We start from the raw sequence: 17,292 nt of genomic DNA, 5'->3' as shown, positions 1-17,292 counted from the left end.
CTTAAATTCTTCTCCATTAGTGCTCCAAACCTGGAAAGCACCAATAGACCAGTCCTTTCATATAAAGCTGAAGAGGACTATACAGAAATTAGGCTATTACTGAAATAAGTTAGAAGGTTGACAACAACCTCATGCATTTCAATACTGGCTTTACAAGACCCTAATTCATTGCTCAGTAAGCTTTTCCGTTTTACTTATTCCAGAAATCAAGTTTATACCAACAAAAGCACAGCAACTCCTTTTAGTCCTGTTCCCTTAGTATGCCAGATGAAAATTAGAAGCTGGACCTCATCGCATAACATGGATCCAGATTTGCACTTTACCAAAACACAAAGCCAAATTCCAACCCAGGATTTCATGCTAGCCTACCCTGAGGGCTGCAAAAAGCTGCACAGCTGAGATCTGGATCAGATTCAAAAGTTTTCCAAAACATATCTGTGTTCACATCCTGATTTTTGATTCCAGCTCATCTCTAATTATAATTATTACACAGAATGTCAAATCTCAGGTTATGCTCTTTAAAGTTCTCCCTATAAACAATTAATTAGCTCACTGCAGCCCTTCTATAAATAGCTTGTACATATAAATTATTCTCATCTGCTCAGACAAACAAAATCACTGCTCTGTTCTTTGCCTTCTGATTTTCCCTCGTGGACTGCAGCTATTAGTAGTCAGACAGACACACACGGGTGTGTGTTTTTCACATTCAGAGCTAAAATAAGATTGTGGGGCTATCTAATTGGCAATGTTTTTTGTATTAATGTTTAAGAAATCGGGTTTTCCCCAGAAAATGTCTGAAAACAATATTTGTATCGACTTAATAACTCTAGCAGAGATCTGCCTCCCGTGCCCGTTTGCTCAGCCAAACGGCAGGCATTCCTTGTTTTGAGGCATCATGCTATTACAGGGCAGGATACATACAGTTGCCCAAATTAATTTTGATGACATGCCTTCCACACTCATCCTACAGGTGCTGACACACAAGATAAGGCTGAAGCTTCATCCAGCAAGCTGGAGCTACCTTTCCTCTCCACATATCTACTTTACTTCTCTACCAAAGGTTTTCACCAGCATTTAACTGATCACAGGCCTCTCATTCCAAAAAGACAACATATATATATATATATATATATATATATATATATATATAAAACATTATATATATATAAAAGGTATATGTAAATATATATACAGATATATATATGAAGACATATGTTGTGAATGAGTTGTTTCCAGTTTGGGGGGTGGGGATAAATAAAAGGAAGTTTTTTGCACTGAAAATTTGGGTATGAAACAAGGCAACAGAGTAAATGTAGAGGCTTAATGCCAAAATAGTCAAGAGAGTTTATTTCTGAAATACTAGGCACAGCCCAGGCACAGAGGTCCTTCTCTATTTCCAGCATGCGTGAACAGAAGCAAAACCTGGATATTCACAGGTAAACAACCGACAGGAAGCCAGGAGTCTCAAAGGCACTGAAAATTGATCTTACTGCTTCTGACGGCAGTACATTATCATAACCCAAGCTGGATCAGCACTGGATATTTTGTAACTGTAATAAGTGCCATTGAAAAGGCAGATTTCATTAAAGTCAATAGTTTTGGGGAAAAGAAAGAATGCACACTTTGATCTGATTTTAATAGAATCTTCCCATCTCTATTCATCCACTCTCCTGGGCTAACTACTTTTTTAAACAAGTGAAAAAGATTGAATTTTATTCAGTATATCTGTGTCAAGAAGAACAAGCAAGTATGCTTTAACTCCAGCTTTGAAAATGATAACAAGAACAGGTTACGTACTGATGTTGGTTTCTTAACGATATACATACCAGCATCGTGTGTCAAGCAGCTGTACTTACACACTGCTCATCCCCCTCACATTAAAGATGTCCCTGACACATGGCTTTTTCTTCTGCTTTGTCAAATTAGTTACCTTTTGACAGTTTCCATTTCTGTATTTTATGAAGGCTCCCAAAACAGTTACCTCTGGGAACTAAGCAAAAGTTTTCATTATTCTATGTGTGAAAACCTACTTTTCTTTTTTTCTATTTCATATCACTTAAAAAACATGAAACCCCAACTTGCCTTGTCAACTCTTAGCCTTTTAACTTCAATTATTTAAATGGTTTAAAGACTTTTGTGATAAAGTCTCGTAAAGCCTTGATTACTCCTCATTTATCTATACTAAACTATTTTAGTCAACAATTGACCTTCATTCATTATAAATCTCATTTTATCTGTTTATGCTTGCTCTTGGAATTTATTGCTCTTCTTTCATCCAGGCTTTTGACCAATACTAATCTACTCTTGTTTTTCATTTTCTAGGCATCTCACATAGTTCACAACCTGATTGATATTCTGGATTCATATGTTCTAATTTATTTGAGTTTCCACTAACTATCACTGCAGACAAAGGCAGCTTTATTGTGGAACAACACTAATTGGAAATGGAAAAGTACTACTTTGTTAGATTGCCTTATGAATTCCTCTCCCTCTCTCCCCAAAGCTAAGTTGTTCCATTCTGTGTTTTGAATTATATACCCCAGACTAAACCCTGCACATACTCAAGCCTCACCAAGCAACTGCACAAATCCCAAGCAGATACCAGCAAAGCTGCAGTTAGCAGCTGTTGGATTTCCACCAGCTGGTAACTGAGGTAAACCACACCAATGCCGGCTGTGGTTTATCTCCAAGTGTGGTTTATCTCCCAGTGCAGTCACCAAGACCTGAATTAAACAAGATGAGTTTTTTTTTCCTCCAATTAGGAACAAGGATGCAATGGATAGACACTTAAACATTGCAGGCACCGCTCTGAGGGGGCATCCCAAGGAAGTCTGTATGTGAGCACACAAAACAGGCCAGATTGCCAGAGCAATCAAGTTACCTATTAGAAGATCAAAAAATACTATTTTATTTAATCCATTAGGGCAGAAGAGGAAAATGTAGGGTCACTGAACCAATCCTGTTCAAGCATGAAAACACGAGGCCCAGCAAGGGAGGGACGGAGGGGTTCCCCACATCCAGCTTCCATCCTATTAGAAAGGAAGGTGGGATTAAATCCATCTTCCTACCCTTACACATGGCTTGCGCAGGGTCTGAACTCAGCCAGAGCACTGGAGAATTGTCAGAAAAAAGGTATTTGATTTTTACCAGGAGATCAGAGTAGAATAGCAAACTTCTAGGGAAAAGTTCATGCAAAGTGCATCATTATTTGAAAGGTATCAATTCTGGTAAAATTCTGTTTTGCGAAAAAGCCATTTTAAAACACCAGTTTGTCCTTTCAAAAACTACTTTATCTTTAAAGAAATAAATTAATGTTATATTTTTAATTAAAAGTTCAACAGTAATCCAAATGTAATTATTTTACTCTATATCTTTTTATTGATTTTTTTTTCTAAAATTTGGTTTTAGAAAACATATAGATTCATTTTCTTTGCTTTTTGCATTAGGGAGAAAAAAATCCTGTCTAACTCTAATTGATGTTTATCTTCACACATCTCTTATCACTGCCAACCTCCAGGCAGATCCTCCTCCAGCTGCAGGTGAGGTGGTGTCATCTTTTAGCAGTAATCCCCATGGAGGATTTGCTGGGTATGCACAGCACCAATCTAACGTGGTGCTCCTGCTCTACTATGCCTTGCTAGGACAACAACAACTGAAAAAAAACATACATATAAATGAAATACCCAGCTAACACAATCTGGGAATCAAGGCTCATTCATGCCTTCTCCTTTTGTTCTTTTTTTTTTTTTTTTTTTTTTTTGCAATTCTTCACAATTTTTTCTCTAGTTCTTCATTTTGGCAAATGAAATCATAAGAGTATATGCATTCTCCTTGCAATACTAATCTCTTTGCAGCTCTCCAAAGAGTATCTTTTTCTTCCTACCTACCCATACAAAGCTTGGAATTGTTGTGACAGGATTAAATAGTTACTAACATAATAAAATGTGAAAATAAGAACCGCAATAATATTACTGCTTATTGGGTTCCCTCTCCCCTCCCAGACCTTCCTAGGATCTGTATTGTATTTTTTTTTGCATATGAATAGCCATCCATTTTTATAAAAAAGGGAAATTTAGAAAGCGATGAGTTTACCCATATTAAAATCCTTCATTTGTTAATGAGTTTATTTTTTCCATAGTAGGTTTTTCCCCTGTGCTATACTCCTGAAAGTGTTTCTAATATTAAAATATTTTTCTATAGAAATAGTTGGACATTTTCTTTGCTATGTACTAAATCAAGAGACCTAAACACCAAAGAATTCTTTAATGACTGCTTATGTCTGAGGGAAACAAGTGTTAAAGTGCAGTTATTCAAGTAAGCAACATGCTGACGCTCAGTGAAGTGATACAGATTATTTTAGATAGGAGTAACTGAGCTGGGTAATTCATCTAACCTACCTGACCCGACAACCTCTCATTATTTTAGAACAGTAACTGAGATGCCAGAACATGTGATGATGATGACATAAGATGACAATATTGGTCCACTTCAACCAGCCTCCGTGTCTACATCAATGAGTGATACTAGAGGCTCACAGCCTAGTCAGAGACAAGGAAGGTCCAAAATGGTTATCCTCACCTGCCTTCCTTTTCATAGAACAAGACAACTGCAGGGATTAATGTACGAATTAAATTGAACTCCTTTTCTTGTTGTCATAAGGAATGATGTATCCCAGGACCAGGCCTGAAACTGGTCGAGGGCCATTTGGTCGAGGGGACTGCTGGCTCACTTCACCTCTATCAGCTCATTTCCCCTTGCAGACCGGGCCAACTTTGCCTGATGCCTGCCAGAGAAATGGAGACAATGCTCTTCCCATTCCCTTACATTCACCCACATCAACTGGAGAAAAGGGCGAGCATTTAGATCATATTTTAGATCATCCTTTCTCTTTCCTGCCTGCATACCATAGGCTTATGGTCCTGCAGCTTCCTTAAAAGAGCTGTGAAGTGAGACCTTTCCTTTCCAAGACTTCAAGTCCACCCTTTCTGATGATTGCCATCAACCTCCAAACAGCCATAAAGCTGGTTAGACAAAGAGTGTTTTGTCTTGAGGACTCCCTCCTTTGTCTAACCAAGCATTTGCTTTCACCTAAATGAGTGCTTAATCCTTGCATGAACAGCTTTCTCTCTTCAGTTTGCTTCTCACTGCAAAATCACCTCCTGTTAGCCACAGCCAGGGCTACAACCAAAATGATGCTCAGAGCATGTAACAGGACCTGTAGTTTAACACAGGGATGTAAAATAATCTAAAATATGAAACAGAATTAAAGCAGTGTGTAGAGACACATCAACCATGGAGTCACAGCACTGAACTGAAAAGCTGGGGGAAAAGCAATAGCTGCAGACAGCAGACTGCATATGCTGGAGGGCCTACGCAGATTTCAAAGACAGATTAAAAAATAAAAAAAGAAAAGAGACACCACAGGACACTTCAGCATCTCTAGATCTAAGACACTCCCAAAGATGCTTTCACCTAGCATAGCCTAAATGAAAAAAAAGCATTTCAGCATGAAAATGAGACTATTTAGCATTGCTTTCCTGGGGAACTCAAGTACCTCCGGAAGCTCACATTCCCCTCCAGAGCATCACGCAGCTGTGGAAATGAGAAATCACATCTAGAGCAAAAGTTGCAGCTGATGTAAAAAATAATAATAATTATGGGGGTAATGGGGATCTACTGCAGATATCTGATGTTGCAAATCCAGCTGATCTGCCCAGGCTTACAGTAAATTCCTAGCAATGCCACAGAGGCAAAATACAGCCACGGATATTCAGAATGAACAACACACAACAGTGAAAGGTTTATTTCAAAGAGAAAAAATCTGAGCCCCAATGTTTCTGCAGCTATAAACACCTTTAATTAGAAAGCTTATTTCACTTGCTGCTTATTCAGAGGATTACACACTGCTTCAAGCTACTTTCATTTTCAAATCTCGTAAGACAGTAGGAACTACACATAAAATGACAAAAAAACGTATCAGCGTTTTCTGCTGGAACAAGAATTGCTTTCTTTGCGGTAAGATGCAATTCTGGAAACGTTTCCCTACAGAGGGGCTTGGGTACTACAGGGAAGTGAAAAGTCACTGGCAGCAAAGCCAGGCTATTCTCTCTACCGCCACAAGTCAGGAACCTGGACTAATGAGCAACAGCAAGGCTCCAGCAAAGCCAAAGACACCTCGCTGGTGGCAGCAGCGGATGGTTTGATGGGTTCAATGGGCTGTGCTGTTGGGTTGCTGCACTCGGCAGTGGCTGGGCAGCTGCTTAGCACAAGCATGTAATTCTTCTGCTAGTCAACGTGACAGGGATATTCCTTCACATACCATGGAAGCGCTAACAGGATTAATGAAATCAGCGAGGGTTTTGTGATCGATATACCTGATGACATACCATACCACCAACTCCCTACTGCCTTCTCTCACTAGAACGTAGGTTAATTACACGAGGAACTTTCTACCCCGTTTCCCTAAGGAAATGAGGGAAGAAGAAAATGATACACTAGTTATAAACTATGTTTGACTGTCTGCAGCTTTCCTCTTATCCAGTTTCGAAAAACTTCACTCCATTGGCCAAGGAAGAGCTCCTTGTTCCAGAACACCCAACCCAGCTAACGCGGCTCAGACCTCAGAGAGGCCTCCACTGGCCTGTTTTCTATTTGCATCCTTTTTTTTAAGCCAGAACATTCGGAGAGCATTCCCCTTCACTCCCTTAAGGCCTGAGTTTCAAAACTATATCATGACCGTCAGTATTTAGACATGAATGAGTTAAAGGGCACTGGAAACATATGGCACTGAAAAGAACACAAATTATATATGGTCAAGATGTAAAGGGAGATTATTTCTCTCCTGCCAGTTCCTTCTAAAGTCCCATCAGAGAGCAATGATATTTCAAAAAAACCACATGCACTCCACTCAGTATTTACAGGCCTCTAAATTATTGGGCTAAATTAGGGGTGGGTGGGGTGGACATCTTGTTTTTCTTATTGGAGAGAAAAGAGTCTTGTACTATCACCCGATTTCTGTCACATGGATTAAATGTTTGAAACACCCATAGCTGGAATGGCGTTCTGAAAAAGAACACTCAGTATTTCAACTTTGACACGCAAAGTCAGTGACTGGTATTCCAAAATAATATATACAAATAATAACAGTAAAAAAGACAACGAACCTCTCATTTAACACACAGTTTCACTTCGTCTGTATTGTCATGAAGCTCGCTCTCTTCACCAGGGTGATGCCAGGTATATTCCCTGTCTCCCCAGAAGTTTAGATGGTAACACAAAAGCTGAACTCGATCCGTTCCTCACCAGGGCAGCCTTTAGCACTAACTTTTTTCTACCAAGATCCTTGTAGCTGACTTCCAGGCTGATACAGCTGATTTGTACTTGATTAAAGCACTGGTTTATTTCTGTGAAGACAACACACCAATGGCCCTGGCTTAAACTGGACCTTTGGGGTTTTGAACAAAGATCCCTCTTCTCATTCAATCCTTTTTTTTTTTTTTTTGTCTTGATTACAAAAGAAGACACGTGTTGCTAGAATATGCAACCAAATGTCTGTAAAATGGGAACGGCGAGATGTAATTGTCTGGTATAATTTCTGAATGCCAGCAAATTAGAATTGACCAGACAATGACAATTCCATTTTGTGAGAACTTTCAATGTAACCACAACAAAATGTGGAAAACATTTTTTAAATGATTTCTGTTTTGCATTTGAACAAAACCAAACCCATTTCAAACCTTGCCATAAGAATAAAACTGGGCAAAAGTGTCCACTTTATGAGTAAAATCTAAGCTTTTCCATTTGGAAAGAAGATGTGAGAGTGCTTTAGCTGTTATGAAGCAATATGGAAAGTTCAAGTCCCTGATTCTCATCCCATATCAGCGTCCCAGCAAATACACTTCCCCAAGCCTTCTTCTGCTACTTCAGTCCTCACCCCTTCCGAGTGGATCATTGAAGGCATTAAGGCTCCACAAACATTATAGCTTCGCAGAAAGCTTATTTGGCAAATGGAAATCTCTCTTTTAGCCAGCACTAGTATAAACCTCTTCTTCCACTTTTCTAGAAATTTAAGGAAATTGTTCTTATAAAAATGAATAATGAATACAAGTAAGCAGAGTTTCCTGTGTGTAAAAACAACATTGGGCTAAACTCCTTTCTATAATTGTTTGCTGTTGCCATAATTCTGTCTTAAGTATAAATGACTGCACTGCTTTCAAAGAACTTGCTATAAACGCTATTTGCTGAAGTGCTAGCAGCTATAATTCAAAAGCCACAGAAGCTGCACACATTCCCTAGCAACACAACAAATGTGAAGAAAGCCCTACACTTACAGCACCAACAGATAGCTAGAATGGTTCAAACTGTCTCGAACAGCAGGAAGAAGGGAAAAAAATATGAGGTAGCTCTTCAGTGAAACAGGTTGAGAGATCACGTTAGGAAATACTTCTTTTTCCTACTATGTCCAGCTGTGGACAAGGGGTTATATAGAACCAAATCTGTGCAGCTTGGTGAGCATTGTAACGGGACGTTTTAAATAGGACCACTGGAAGACGTTAAGCCAGGCGCTCTGCACAGCTTCGCTGTGAGTCCTGTGTGCGACCTGGAGCATCACCCTGTAGCAAGCATGCAGATTGAAAGGATGCCAGCATTGAATAGTAAGGATGAACACGAGTGTGGAAATTTTGCTGCCTCAAGCAAGTCAAAGAATTGAGAAGTTGCTAAGTCTATAAAAAACACAACTGCAAAAACCTGGAAAAAGAATGCCCCGAGAGTTTTATCTTGATCCTGTCTACTACTGGCCCAAACAACTGCCTGGATATGCTCAGAAGTCTGGAAGAAAGTTACTGAAAATGAATGAGAGGGTTTTTATCACTGTAGATTTGAATTTTGCCACTGAAACCAATCTTGACAATGAAGTTTCCCTCTTGACATCTATCTCGATGGATCAGAGGTTTCATATTTTATGAAGCTTTTTACCCAGGTGAGAGGAATATCCTGTGTAAAGCAGGCAACAACACACAATCCTCTTAAATTCATGAACCTGAGACTTCCAGAGTTCCACTAAATAGATGGTCTCCTTCCTCAAACTTGATATCTTAGATACATCCCTGCAGAAAAATTCATAATACTCCAATTCAGCAAGCATTTAGCCTTGGTTAAACTAGTCTCAAGTTCTGCAAGACCGAACGGATTTAAATATATTTTGCCAAAATGAGTACTAAAAATAAAGCACCCATCATATTGGAAAAGTTCCTTTGAACAAAATATGTAAGGAGCCCACAGAAGTGATAGTATAAACTGTTATTATAGAAGTCCTACAGAACTAAATGTGGCATCTTTCATATAGATTCCTTGAATCGTATCCTCTACAGCTACAGAAAAAGGCTGAGTTTTGCATGCTAAATTTTATGGCTGCATTCAACAATTTATACTATACAGCAAATCAAAGATACCTCATGGGCTTGGATTAGCCACAGTTAAGAATTGAGTGCAAAATGCACACATGCAGGAAGACAAAAAACATGACTAAGTCAAAGAAGTCAGAAGTCCTGTGCAGATTTTATTCAAGTCACCAAAGTTTTCACTTGCCATAGTTACTGGCAAAGATGAAGGATCATTGATGCAACGCTGCAAACCTGAGAAACTCTCCTTTTCTCTATCTCAACTCCCTACACCCAAGCAGGGCTTTCTCCCTTGCATCCCATACAAAACCAGCAGTTGGTGCTGCTGTGGTCAGGGCAGCCATGTTGTCCTCGTGTTCTCCCTTCTGTTCTTCTCTGCACTTAACTGAGGGCCTTACATTTAAGCATTTGTTGAAAAAGGGTCAAAATTGCTAAACCAGGAGTAGTAAGGTAATGAAAAAAATAATATATTTCAAGCTTAGACATCTAGGCCAAGCCTCAGCTATTTCAGCCTTAGTCTTTCAGCCCCCATCTTTACAAGTTTAAGGGCAATTTCTGCTTACAAAGTATACTTCTCAACTCTCCCTGACACTTTCATACTGCGGCCCTGTATCTCATGGGCTTCAACCAGAAAACAAGAGAATGCTGCTATCATGTATCACAATATTATTCTGCCAGGAAAGGTTTTCCCAATTCTACCACTAAAGATCGGGTGACTCTGCAGATAACCCATCTAACCAATTTAGCAGAAACCAGTTATGAAAAGTTGTGGAAAGCTTTCCAGTTGGGTATGTTACTGTACACGTAAGCACAGACTTGTGCCTGTTGTAATTATTGAACCGAGTGACGATGGAGGGACTGCTCTCCATGTTAACCTTCCAGCCTCGAGGGCTAAATGAAAAAGTGCCTTCGTTTGTCTTTGCTTCTCTGCACTGCCCAGCACTGGTCCAACACATGCAGGAAACATTGCCGAGGAGTCACGGTTTTTGTCTACACTTTTTCCTCTTTGTAATCCACTTAAATCTTTTTATGCTGACCTCTAAACCACAGTGTTAAGCCTACCTGGGCCAACAGATAACACTAGAGTACAGGAGAGCTGCCGTAGGCTACCATCCTCCCGATTCCTGAAATTATTGAAAGGGATGGAAAGAAAAAAAAGAAAATACTGGGGCAAAGACAGAGGGTGTCACACAGCACGCACAGCTCAGCCTACAGCACGGAAGCACTGGCAGAGCGTGGCTGGAGGGGATAACAGCACCTCCTTTGCACAGCCTTGCTGAGAAGAGTTTGGCAGCCTTCAACTGCGATCCTTCCATAATCTGTAATGTTACTGGAATACCACCACAGGATGTTTTGCTTTCCTTTCATTGCTGTCCTTTGTAGCACAGCTCAGAAAGTTTAAATCATAAAGCAGCATGGAAATCGCATTTCCTTTCTGCTCCTGGAATGATTTCATCGTATCTTTTTCTATTCAGCCCGTGAAGCAGCTAATGCTCCTCTCTTATTTGCAGCAGTCCCTCGGTGGAGTTTAAGTTACCTGTACTGCTGGCCTGTTTACAACAAAGCACCAAACGAAAGCATGATGTGGTGACAGGTTTAACAGTCATCGTCAGCTAAGAAGATTAAAAAAGAACAACCCCAACCCCCTTCCTCAACAAATAAAAACAACCTATTTTTTTGCACCCCCAAGGACAACGTTGCAAATGTGGATTTCAGTCATTTGTATCAAAAGATGCACATTTTTTGTTGTATTTTTTTAAAAAAAAACTATCTAGTATTTAAGCTACTCAGTTAAGGAGATAGCACAAGTCAAATAAAGAATAAACCAAGCTAAGATTAAGGTCAATGTTTCCAGCCTGAAAGTAAGGGACGTCATCCACACCACCACCACGAACCACCTCACCCCAGCCTTTTTGGCACTGCTGCCCCACGCATCACACATATTTAGAACCAGTCACACTGTTTTTTTGCCATCATGCAAAATACTGATGACAGCAATGAAAATCTAGTAGAATTGTTCCTTTCTTTGTCTTTTTGACTACATTAGTCGTTTACACATACGCTGCCCAAAATGCCTCATAGGTAATTAAATACAATCTTCACAAACACCAAAGAATATTTAATAATAATAATAAAAAAAAAAAAGGAGTAAGTACTTCATTGCCAGTGATGTAGGAGGAATTCAATACAATAAATGGATTTAAAGATTCTAATTCTAACAGTGATCAGCAAAAAAAACCTTGGAGAAAAGGATTAAGGGCCCATTCCAGAAAGACTCGAATACCTTTAGCTGGATGCACTCCTTGAAGGTGAACAACTTTTAGAAGACAATGTTCATGATAAAAATATTTTGTTAAGAAATCAACAGATTTGCAAAAAGTGAAATGAATGGGATTCACAGATTCCACCTTTCTTTACAATCACGCCACTTACAAAACTTTTATGATGCAGAAGTTTGTTTTAAATGGAGTGCAATATTAAATGGAAGCATATGAAATTTACAGTGAAACAGGTTATTGCTAGGAGAAATTATGAACCTATTACTTCTTGCTACTCCCAAACACACTAGCTTATTTTCTGCTGTAGTCATTTGCAATAAGATGGTCAAAGCAATCTTGATAATTGATGTGCTGACCTGACTGACCTGTCCTAGATGCAATGACTCTGGTCTTTAAATTTCACCATGATTTCCTCCACAGGGATTTAATTAGGAGATGTGCTCCAAGGCACTTGCTCCACATTTCTAAATCTTCTCTCCAAGAATGACCTTTGATTTGTTGATTTTTGCTTGCTTAAACACATCCTGAAACACATTTTGCAAACTGAATTAATTTTCATTTGTACTTTAGCATTTATGATAAAATGGGCCAGCACTCAAACTTTCTCTGTACAGACTGGCTTCTGAAAAGAAAATTTTAAAGTTTATATCAGTTTAAATCATTCAGTGTAATGTCTGTGAAATGTGCATAATGATTGTTATTAGGAGTCATCATCTAGGGAAAAATACTAAATAGATAAAACCATGAGAATTCATAGTAATTCAAAATATAATTTTCTTTCTGAAGAATCTAATTTTAGCTGCTAAAAGACCATCACAGCATTAATACTAATGTTTTTGTTGTACATGACCTAAACTGTTGTTCAGAAAAACCCCAGGCAACTCACCTAAAAGTTAAATTGCTCTCCTTCGGTAGATCAATATGAAAAAAAAAAAAAGAAAAACCTAGCATAAAAGAAAGCAGGGAGGGAGATGCAGCTCTGTTGCATGCTCTATCTGCAAGCTGAGCTCATGGGGATTTATTTACTCGCTCTAAAGATGGGTTTTATAGCATCCTCTTTCACAGAAGGCAAAGATCTTCCCACTGCTCAGCAGCCCGTAGGGCAGGTTTCTTACCCCACTGCAGCAACTCCGTGTTCTGTACATCGTGGTCAAGTGCAGTAGCCATCTCTGAGAGGAGATCAGGAATACCAAGTACCCGATTTCCTGAGCAGGGGGACTCAAGGGCGCTGCACTGGCTGCAGCCAGCAACGCAGTTGCAGGGTCATGCCTTAGAGATGTTAACGCAGAGCCCATCATTCCTAACTCAGCACCTGCCTTGCCTCCCTCCAGAGGTGCTCTGTGCTTGCAGGAGCAGCTAAGCACACCTGCATTTCCACATTATCAAGGCTTTCTGGCCTGAGTTCCAGCTCCTCTCACAGTTGCACATCACCATGGGCACAACTGCAAGCTCAAGTACCTGTGCCTAAAACCCTGTAAACTTATTAATTGCATCTGCCACATGGCTTTCACTCCTCACAGACGTCCGGTGGCCCTTAGTACCCTGATCTTAATCCCAGCTGCCTGCCTGGATTGAGGGGACTGACGGGAGATCATGGGAGATGTCCATGTAACCAGATATCTTCTGGGTGTTTTCTGAAGTACCTGGGTACAGATCCCAAAGGGTAACCCAAGAGGCAATGCCTCATCTGCCATTAGGGTTTCTGTGTTCCTATCACACAACATCTGCAAGGCAAATCAAGACAGCTTGACCCTTCAGTGAGTGAGGAAGGACGAGGAGGTATCCCGGGTAAGGAGCATACACGTGGAGAGCTCAGCTAGAGCTGCAAACATGATGGAAGGTCTCAGCTTTGCTCAGCCTGTGGAAATTTCATCACATAGCCACAGCTTCAATATGTGAAGCTCATAGCAGTGGAGGAGTATCAATCTTGCAGTTACCTTAGGCTAGCATTATTTCCATTATAAATGTATATAGCATACAAGCACTTTTCTCTTTACCTTGTACCCATTTGAAAAATAAAGCTGGCATTTTTGTTATTTTATGAATTTTTAAGAGGTAGAATAAGAAGTATTTACATGAACTGAATATAAAATCAACTCTATCTTGATTACATTTGACTTCAATGAGTACTAAGTGATGCTTCTTTCATTTAATCAGGGAACAGTGTTGTAGCTACACTATTTGCATTTTAATAAAAATTCACTCAAGTTCCAACCAAAAAAGCAGCAGCACTGCTAAATGCCTAGAAATAAGGAATTCATCTTTCATAATGACTAATAACAGTTAACTTGTTTAGCTACTATTTTGCTTTTAAAATTAAGACATTTAATAAATAGAAACAGGTTGAAAAATTGCAAGGTTTATAAATTCCTTCAAAACACTAAAAAAAACACCTCCATATCCAGAGGTCTCCTGTTTTTTATGTGTATTCACACTTATGTGTGTGTGTTTACACCTAAACAGGCACGTGCATAAATATATACACACACATACATATACACACACATACATATACTTCTCAACACATTTTGCTGCAGCTGGCAGCAAGTGTCCCTGAAGGTCTGAATAAAATTCCTTAAAACAGCATAATATTTTAGCTGCTAGAAAAGTAATACAGGGCATCATTACACTCGAACATTAATAAAGGATGAAATATGAATTTATAGAAGGTAGTGGCAGACTTATTTTACCTCCTGACAAGCATAATATAATTTTTTCCAGTGTCTAAAAATTCTAAAGTGGGCCAAAACTAATCCTGATATAATTCCATTAGTTTTAATGGAATTGTGCTAGGGATGAATTTATAGCAACAACTAAAATTATATCATTCTTCCTCATACTGTAGTTGCATTCTGAGCAGCCAAAAAGAAATGGCAGCAGGAGCACAAGCAGCAATGAGTTTCAGAATGTGTCTTTCCTGAATTACCTTTTAAATTACAAAGTCATGTTAAAATTGAAAACTGGAAAATTTATATTACACTGCCCATGTTTACTGAGCTACAGGTTCACTAGCAAAGCATCCAAAATTTGTACCCTGATGATTAAAATCCAGTCCCTTTAAAAGAAGGGGAAAGGTGCTGACTGCAGCTTGAAAGGACAGCCCACAGAACCATATAAAAAGCAGTGAGGAGCTGCACGATGGATCTGTACAATGGGCAGCTGCATGCTTCCCAGCGCAACGGAGCTGAGATCTGGCAAGGCATTTCAGGGCTTTGAGTGCCCATTTCCACTGCAAACAGCATTCAGTTCCCCTAGGTAGCTTTAACAATTTCAGCGTAGGTGTATACATAAGCTACATTATTATTAAATCCTGAAACAGTTCAAGGAACATTAAATTTTATGTGCCCTGTTCTCAGCTGATGTTACCCAACAAAGCGCCACCGAGGTCATTAAAGTGCTGGTGATGGCTATCAAAGGATGTGACCTGGAGTCTTTACTTGTTACTCTTTTCCTCTAGTTTGTACACTTTGGATCAATAGCTTTCATTGCCAATAATGACCATCTGCAGAAGCTTCACAACAACTGCAAATTAATTAGATGTTGCAGGAGTTCAATTGATTTACTTGCATGTCAAAGAATTACTGATCTGCAGCTCTACAGTAGCCCTGCCAGTAGAAGCTGTTAGCAGTCAGCACAGTGAACTTTCTCCAGAATAAAGTCAAAAACTAAAATCTCTTGAATCTTAGGACAGCGAAAATCTTGCTGACTCCTTTCTGCTTTGTATTTCTGCAGCTTGCTACCAGGTAAAGGACAAGAGTCCCACCAGTCTTACAATTTGATGTGCCTTATTCACTGGAAAGGAGCAAGATGTATTGACATTCCCTCAGTGTGTCGTACTGCCACTGTTTTGCCTCCATGCCTTTACTCCAAAACTGGACTGCAAATACGCATGCTCGACTGGGAGCAGAGCTGTGGTGACCTTCTAGTCTCGTTCCATCCCCAGTGGATGTGTAGGCATAACCTTGCTGGGAAACAGCAACCAAAAGCACAACCTACTGCAGATAGCAAGGTGCAGAGGCGGTGAGCAGTGTCTCTGAACTGCACCTTCTCAGCCCTAGAGTAGAGGCAGAGGATGTTCTCTCTTCCATGTTGACCCCACTCCCCAGCCCAGTCACATTTCTCACCTCTGCATAGTGGCTGCCAGCAACCTGGTCCAAAGACCCGTGCAGCAGACCACCCGCAGGCAGGGAGCACGCGTCTACAAAAAGCTGAGTTAAAATGCACTTCAACCCAAAGGCACTAATGCTGCCGAATACGGGAGTCAAAACAAGAGGTGAGAGGTGGGAGTTTCTTCTTGGTCCCAGCTTCTTCTTAGTCTGACAGCTGTGATTTAGCATCACTGGTGCCAATAAAACATGAATAAATGGTACAGAAAACAAGCATTTTGCTCCTGTAGATATTTAAATGGAGCTTCACATTTTATAGTATTAATCCTTCCTCACTGAGACTGTCTTGGGATAGCATGATTGCTTTGAAAAGATGTTCATGCCATTAAAACTGCACAGGACCCTAGTCATCATCATTTAATCCAACTATTCTTACCCAAGTTTTGTTTTGGTGCTTAACAGTTTCTGATTTTTTCTGGTTGTGTTGAAACAGCAACATTAAATTTAATCAGCAAGTTCGAGATTCAAACCTTGTACTTTCCATTAAATACCACAGAAAACCTGTAAAATACTACTCACTTCTGCACTAAAAGGAATTTTAGAGCAACTAGAAGCATTGAAGCAAAGAGAAGCGAAGAGGCATTTAGTCATAAACTGACCAGACTCTTTAAAAACCAAAATAACTTGTGTAACAGCTGAATTTGACCAATGCAGAAGACCTACTCCTGTGACAAGCTAGTGCCAGGGAGCAGAAGTTTCCTGAGCTGGAGGCAGCTGTCCCATCTCGCAGCAGCCGAGGATCTGGCCCTGTTAACACTGACCCTGATCTGTATGCACCCCTTCAGCCCACACTGATTTCAGCTATACTGCTGGAAGCCAACAGACATCTGGAGCTGATTTTACAGCAGTGACAATGTGGGATCCATCACTCTATTTCCACCGCTATAGTTGTTCCCTGGAAATTCAGGAAGTGGCACTAGAAGAAACCCCCCCAAAAATGGAAATGTGCATTTGCATGGCTAGTGCAAGGCACGAGCTACAGGGCTGTAGCACAGATGTACCCCACATAAAGGGCTGCACAACAGGCTGCTCCAGACCTACCGACAGCAGCACTTCTCGTCTTTGTCTCTTTTGCATATGAAATGTGAATCTTTTTGCTGAATTTTGTATTTCTATTGTTTCTTCCCTTTGTTTCTTAGCATCTCCCATGCAACCAAAGTTAGAACCTCATTCTATTCCTTTAATTCGGCACATCAACGCCCATAAGGAATCCCAGAAACTGCATGTGGGAAGAAGGGAACGGCGATCGACTGTCACCGTCCCACAAGCATTGAGGAGCCCCACAGAGCAATCTGAGTGGCAGCCATACATGTCACCTCCAGGAGGTGTGACACCTCCTCGCAGCACCTACAGGAAACCCTCTGGACAAGGGAAATCCCTGGATGTTCCCAACGCACAGGTTTTACAAACTCCTCACCGCATTCAAGAAGACCAATGGGGCTGCTG

The 17,292-nt window shown here is 40.1% G+C and overlaps 2 long non-coding RNA genes across 5 annotated transcripts in view; one reads left to right on the top strand and one right to left on the bottom strand.

The window, feature by feature from the left end:
* The window catches only part of LOC121078776, a 291,522-nt gene that overhangs the window by 100,636 nt on the left and 173,594 nt on the right, over positions 1 to 17,292 (bottom strand). The window lies entirely within an intron of this gene.
* LOC121078779 lies at positions 1,405 to 11,215 on the top strand. The gene is made up of 2 exons (XR_005824746.1): positions 1,405 to 1,436; positions 10,913 to 11,215. It is a non-coding gene; the product is annotated as an uncharacterized LOC121078779 (long non-coding RNA).

This window comes from Cygnus olor, chromosome 15, assembly GCF_009769625.2.
Source record: "Cygnus olor isolate bCygOlo1 chromosome 15, bCygOlo1.pri.v2, whole genome shotgun sequence".
NCBI classification, from domain to species: Eukaryota; Metazoa; Chordata; class Aves; order Anseriformes; family Anatidae; genus Cygnus; species Cygnus olor.
The sequence above is the reverse complement of the archived record's forward strand: the minus strand, read 5'-3'. Positions and strand labels throughout refer to the sequence as shown.